This window comes from Macrotis lagotis, chromosome 1, assembly GCF_037893015.1.
Source record: "Macrotis lagotis isolate mMagLag1 chromosome 1, bilby.v1.9.chrom.fasta, whole genome shotgun sequence".
NCBI classification, from domain to species: Eukaryota; Metazoa; Chordata; class Mammalia; order Peramelemorphia; family Peramelidae; genus Macrotis; species Macrotis lagotis.
In genome coordinates, this window is record NC_133658.1 from 43505433 (window position 1) to 43513095 (window position 7663).

General features: G+C 37.1%; 1 pseudogene; it reads right to left on the reverse strand.

Annotated features, from left to right (window-relative positions):
• Positions 1–387: 387 nt before the first annotated feature.
• Positions 388–2282, reverse strand: LOC141505718 (WD repeat-containing protein 70-like; annotated as a pseudogene).
• Positions 2283–7663: the final 5381 nt, after the last annotated feature.

Below are 7663 nucleotides of genomic sequence, written 5' to 3' on the forward strand. Positions count from 1 at the left end.
AAGCTCATTGACCAAAAATTGAGGGTATTCAACCAACTATTCCAGAGAATCCACCACCACCCCCCAGGCTCTAAAGAGTAGCAAAAGCCTGTAGCAACAGCCCTGGAAGTCTACAAAGACACCCCAAAGTTCACATGGACAATGTGTGCAGGATCTGTGGTAGAGCATTATAAACATGTATTTGAGTTAATTAGCCACAATCTTTGACTTACTGTAACTCATCTCTAACATAGTGATATTATTTTGGTCTTCTTCCATAACTGAGGACAAGAACCAACCAACCAACTAGTATTAGGAATCAATATACATGTTTATTTGCAAAGAATTAAGAAAAAAAATTGGCCATGACTCTCCACTCCTCTCTGACCTCAATAGATTCTTCAGATTTTATGGGGTTTTTTTCCATTATGGTTCATTGTTTATTTCTTCATCTTCAGATTCTAGTTCTATGAAAACATGTTTAGGTTGAGTCTAGGAATATTCTGGAGCAACCCAGTATGGGTTATCCTCAGCTTCCTTTGCATGCCATAAAGTTGCTTCCCCGGGGGGTTGCTGTCCTCAATCTTATCCAGGGTAATGTTTTTTGATTATGAACAATGACAAGGTTCCTCTATGGATTCCAACCCTACTACCACAACCGGGGCCTGCCACAGGGGTTCAGGTTTGTGTGATTTCAGAGGATCCAATCTCTCCTTTTCCAACTGTTTCCTTGTTCTTCATTGGCATGGTTCCCAGAATACTGGCAATGCATGAGGAGTTATGATGGAGTCCCAGATTATAGTCTCAGTTTGCCTAGTCTTTCCTTTGTTTTTAGTCACACATAATTTTGTTCCCCTCTGACTCTTAGTGGGATCATAAAACATTTTAACTAATCCATTTCCAGATCCAACCACAATCTGATTTAACTTGGGATGCTACAGGAAGCATACCACACTGGCATCAGTAACATGGATTTCATAGACTTTATGGAATATCTGAAGCACCAAAAAAACAAGCCTGCCATTTCCCCCTCCCTTCTCAATAAATGTTCCAGTCATCAAAAGCTTATCATCTGGACTGAAACAGCAGTTGGTCATTGAGAAAAAGGTGGCAAGATTTGAAGGGGATAAAAGTGGTTTCTAAAACTGTTGGATATCCCACAGTTTTAAAGTATGATCCCCTTCCCAAGAGGCAAGGACAGTGCCATCATGGGAGAATGTTATACAGAAAATATCCATGCCAGCCAGGATCATGGGCCTGCCCATAGAGGAGTTTAGTATAGACACTCATATTTCTGTCCCAGATCTTGAGACTTCCATCCTGACAGCCAGCTACAATGAGCTTCTCATCTCTCCTATGTGCAGGTAGTAAGAATTACTTTTTTTCCTTGAATGGTTCTTGGTTTAGACACACTTTTGTTCTTATCCTTGTCCACATCCCAAGTTCGCACATTCCCATCAATTGAACAAGTCCAAAATTCTTCCTTTGTTTTGGGATGCCAGCAACCAGCATTAAGTATTGCCATACGACCCTTACTGTTGGCCATGTCCACAAGATACTGGTCTCCTTTCACACATTCCATTACTAGGAAGCCACCTCCGTCAAGCACTTTGGCCTGAGAGTTTTCAGACACCACAAGAATCACATCTCCTGTGTTGCTATACTGTAGTGACTTAATCTGATGACAATCACAGAGTTGAAGAGATCAGAAAGCTTGAAGAAAAGCATCCATACCTGCAAAATCCCAAAATTTAACACCATAATCAAATCCTCCTGTTACCAAATGGGCACCTGAAGGGTCCAGACCTAAAGCAGAAACTTTTTTGTTGCCATGCTGCAGAGTGATTTCATGAGAATCAGGGATTTTTTTTGACAGGGTCATCATCACCATCACCATCACCACCACCACCCTGGTAGGCCAGTGAGAGTAGAGGATCTATGAGCTCCTCTGTATCTTCAGAGTATATTTTGAGTGGTTCCAGGTGGCAAAAGAGGCCCAGTGAATTCTTCATCAGAACTATTTCCATTTCCAGTGCTCTCTGTGTCACTGAAAGCTGATATAGAAGGATGTTTAGCACAACTTGAGTCTGAAGGTATTGATTCATTTCCTTCATGTTGCCTTCTTGTTTTCTTTCTTTCTGCAGTTCCTCCTCTTTCTCTCTGACTTGAAAAACTTTTCTACTTCTTTCCACAGCTGTTCTTCAGGTTTGCTCAAACATGAGGTCCAAGTCAAATGTCCTGATTTTCTTTCCAAATCCAGTGAAACCCATGGTGGAAGCCAACTCCAGATCAGTCTCCTCCATGCTGGCTAATGCTCTTCTTCCAGCTGCCTCCTCAAATGGGATTGGTTTGTAAACAGATTGGAGAGGCAAGTTCTCACCTGATTTTAGCAATCCTATTGGCATCAGGCTTAACATCTTACTTAAGATAGCACTTATGAACACAAAGATTCCTTATTAGTCTCAGACCTCATTCCTTTGTGAGGATTAATCAGAAAAAAAGGATGTAAGAATCTTTAGAATTCTTTGAAAAACCAGGTTAGCAGTCATCTCCCTGTGTGGAGAACAAGTTAATTAACACCTAGTTGTTTATAGATCAATCATTTCTCATCTGTTTCTTGATCTTTCTTCATTAACCTCCAATGAAGGTGATTGACACATAGAAGGGAACAGAGTAATCATCTGGGGAAATAAGAAAAAATAAAAGTATGATGAATTATAGATGATTTCAAGTCAATGTGAACTCATAGGTAATTTTTTGTAGATTTTCATGGACCTCATTTTTATTTAAGGTTGACACAGATTTAGTCCCATCTCTTCATCAAAGAGGAGCAAATTCTTATTTCCTTTCCCATTCATTTGGGAGGAAAACATGCAATTCCCCTCTGTTCCATTGCCCTTTTCTTCCCCCCTTCTATCTCCCTTCCTCATCCTCTCCCCTCCACTCATACCTCATTTAGTTATGATGGAAGCAATCAGAACAAATTGCTGAAGCCTGAACCCAGTTAAAACTTCTCTTTAGACATGTTCTCTATCCTACTGTCAAGTCTCATGACAGAAAAAGAAACTAGTGAAGTTCTTAAAATGTCCATCCTTTTTATGCATGAGTTGCCAAGGAAATCTCCCATAAGCAAGACAAACAAAAAACTCCCTATCAATCCATCCTTCTGGTTGAAAGGAGGATTCTAGTTTAAGGGATGAAAGGGGCAATAATGTCCAATTCACACATCTGAGCGATGATGAACCTGAGCCCCAGATAAGAAGCTATCCAAGAATTACACCACTAGCTAAAGGCAGAATTTGGATACACACCCAACTCTTATGCCCACTGGGCACTATGGCCAATCAAGCACTATGAACATGTTGCCCAGAGTGATGTTCAGTAAATATTCTAGACAAATTGAGAATCGTTGCATGAACTCTCCTAGTGCTCTGGGAAAATGCAATGATTTCACCTGAGGAGAAAGGGCCATTCCCTGCCAACACCTGACCTATCTCCTTATCCTTCTGTCTGGCTCAAGAACCAGTCCTACATCTAGAATCTTTAGAGTGAAAAATCTTGAAAGTAATGACTCATAATACTTACTCTAACATACTTTGAGTTAACATAATTATAGTTATGAAAAACAATTGGTCACACTTTTGGTGTATTTTTTAGAACTGTTTGTGTAAAATTAAGTGCCTATTTATGTGGTGAAAGCTGATAATAACAACATTGTTAGAAATATAATGTGTCATTCATATTCCATTATATTCTATTCATCTGTTAAAAGAATCATATCATGTTTCTATATTTTTTGTATTATGAAGCTTTGCAAACTACTGTAACAAATAAGGAAAGCAGTTTCTCTTTAGTTAAATTATGAACCGAATTGAAAGAAAAAAATTGGAAAATATGTGATTTTATCAGCACTGCTGCTCAATACAATATTCTGAAATGATGTAATATGAGAAACTGCAAAACTTCCAGGTTTGCTTATAGTTTAGAGGAAGTTTCATCTAAAGGTATCTGTCACTTCAAAAACTGCAAAAATTGGGGATATTATGCTAAGGTTAAAAACTATTAAGTATTTACTTGGATATATTTTCAAGAGGAAATTGATCATTGATTTATGTATGGGGGAAAAAACTACAAAAAAAATTATAAAATGTCCCTATTTGTAAAGTTACAAGACTATTTCATTCCCTCATAAACACTGTTCAAGAGCCTGCTGTGTTGGAGAAATATTCCTTTCTTAAAAGCAGGGGTGAAATTTTCAAATTTGTTCATACTGCAGTGCAAATTTCATCTCAGGTTATTAAGTTATGCCTGGAAAAATATATATTGGATTTATATCTTGAACCATTAACAGATGCCAGCCTTAGAAATTTCTTATTTCATAAGAGTTAATATACCTTAAGAGGTAGATAGCTGTTTAATCTGGAGGCTTGAAGAAATTGATTGGTGTCATTGAAATATTTCTATGTGTTTGAGTAAATAGTCTTAAGTTCATTGTCTAGGTGAAATTGTGTATTATAATTATTTTATTGATTTCTTTTATATGAGGTTGAGTTCAAACAGGAAGTAGAAGAAAAAGAAGAGCAAAAGAATAAAATGTGGTCTGAGTTTTGGAAATCCTACTACTTTTTTACTGATAAATTGATAACAACATGAGAATAGGTTACAGTCAGCTCGGATCATTACTAATACAACTTGCTATCTAAGGTAAACTTTTATGGGACTATGATAATAGTGAGAAAAGTGATTATTTTCTATTCAATGACCAATTATTGAATTAGAATTAAGGGGTTTTCTCTTTATTTATTCATTAAGGAACCAGCCCCTGTGGGCTAGAACCTTGCTGATAGATGAGATGACCCAGATCCTCTTGGAATATTCTCCTAGGTCTTGAGTAGGACCCAACCCAACTGGAAGACTTTGCTACAGTCTACAGTATAAATAGATCCTAACATAGGTGAATTCCAGCCCTAAAGTTTTTGTAGTACCCTATTTGAGTTCTCCTCATGAAAGAAAACAACCCTAGTTCTCTGGAGAGCTGGATTCCTTTGTCCAGACTGCTGGAGGCACCTCAGTCTCATGGTCAAACCATGTTCTCTCAAGGTAGAGCTGAAGGCGTTCATCCCACCTCTTCACTTGAAAGAGTTCAACTAGGTTAGTTGCCTCCTCCAATGAGTTTCTCAGACTGAATTCTCTCAGGTTATAAATACATTTGAGAGATGATCTCAGCAATACTGAAGCAGCTGCCTAGCACCTAACCCAGGTAAACTCTTGCATTCATGAACACATCCAATCCTGGATCCCTTTTACTTCTCGGTGATGATCAGTCAGAAAACTGAAAGCAATCCATAGCCATATAAAAAAAATGCTCTAAATCATTAATTATTAGAGAAATGCAAATTAATTTATTTAGGAAGGGTCTTTGGGACACATCTAAAGACAGTTGCTGTAGAGAACTGATTACCCTAAACCAAAATGCAATAATTTGAATGAGAATTTGCATTTGAATGTGAGAATACCATTTTGTAGGAATTTTTGTATGAAGTCTTCAGAAAGTAGACTGAGGAAAACTGGAACTAGAGGAATATGAATCATACCTGGAAGGGGACTATCCCCTTTAAACCTAAAATTAAAAAGCTTAAGATAATGACAACATAACAACAATAATAAAGATAATGAAGACATGAAGTTTTATTGTCTGAGATTTACCAGACCATCAGTAGGTAATGGAGACCATCTAAGAATGATCTCCCCAAAGATCAGGGGTGAAACCAGGGTGCCCATTATCACCACTACTATTCAATATTGTATTAGAAATGTTAGCATCAACAATTAGAAAAGAAAAAGAAATTGAAGGAATTAGAATTGGGAAGGAAGAGACAAGACTCTCACTCTTTGCAGATGACATGATGGTATACCTAGAGAGTCCCAAGAAATCATCCAAAAAACTACTGGAAACAATTAGCAATTTTAGCAAAGTTGCAGGTTATAAAATAAACCCTCACAAATCTTCAACTTTTCTATATATGTCTAGCAAGATACAGCAGGAAGAGCCAGAAAGAGAAATCCCATTCAAAGTAACCTCAGACAATATAAAATACTTGGGAATCTATTTGCCAAGACAGACTCAGAATCTTTTTGAAAACAATTATAAAACACTTCTCACACAAATTAAATCAGATTTAAATAACTGGGCAAATATCAACTGCTCATGGATAGGTAGAGCTAATATAATAAAAATGACAATTCTACCAAAACTAAACTACCTGTTTAGTGCCCTGCCAATCAAAATTCCAAAAAATTACTTTAATGAGTTAGAAAAAGTTGTAAGTAAATTCATATGGAGAAATAAAAAGTCAAGAATTTCCAGGGATTTAATGAAAAAAGGTGCAAAAGAAGGGCTAAGCCCTACCTAATCTAAAATCATATTATAAAGCATCAGTCATCAAAACTGTTTGGTATTATCCTAAAAAAAAACTGTTTGGTATTGGTTAAGAAATAGAGTGGTGGATCAGTGGAATAGACTAGGTGTAAAAGCAGGAGATGATTATAGTAAGATGCTGTTTGATAAACCCAAAGAGCCCAGCCATTGGGATAAATACTCCCTCTTTGATAAAAACTGCTTGGATAATTGGAAGTTAGCATGGAAGAAACTTAGATTAGACCAACACCTCACACCCTTAACCAAGATAAGATCCAAATAGTTACAGTACTTAGACATAAAAAAACAATACTATAAGCAAATTAGAAGATCAAGGACTAGTTTACCTGTCAGATCTATGGAAAGGGGAGCAGTTTATGGCTAAGGAAGAATTGGAGAACATCACCAAAAACCAATTAGATGATTTCGATTACATTAAATTAAAAAGCTTTTGCACAGATAAAACCACTGTAACCAAGATCAAAAGAAATGTAGTAAATTGGGAAACAATCTTTACAACTAATGATTCTGACAAAGGACTTATTTCTAAAATATACAGAGAACTGAGTCATATTTTTAAAACAAAAAGCCATTCCCCAATTGACAAATGGTCAAAGGATATGCAAAGGCAATTTACAGATGAAGAGATCAAAGCAATGCATAGCCATATGAAAAAAATGCTCTAAATCATTAATTATTAGAGAAATGCAAATTAAAGCTTCTCTGAGGTACCACCTCACACCTCTCAGATTGGCCAATATGACCAGAAAGGATAATGATCATTGTTGGAAGGGTTGTAGGAAATCTGGGACACTATTACACTGTTGGTGGAGCTGTGAACTCATCCAACCCTTCTGGAGAGCTATTTGGAACTATGCCCAAAGGGCAACAAAAATGTGCATACCCTTTGACCCAGCAATACCACTACTGGGTCTATACCCTGAAGAGATGATGAAAAAGGGTAAAAACATCATTTGTACAAAAATATTCATAGCAGCCCTGTTTGTGGTGGCAAAGAATTGGAAATCAAGTAAATGTCCTTCAATTGGGGAATGGCTTAGCAAACTGTGGTATATGTATGTCGTGGAATACTATAGCTCTATTAGAAACCAGGAGGGATGGGAATTCAGGGAAACCTGGAGGGATTTGCATGAACTGATGCTGAGTGAGATGAGCAGAACCAGAAAAACACTGTACACCCCTTTGATAGAATCACCCCTACAATCAAGAAGCACAAGAGGGAAAAAGTAAATACAAATATAAACT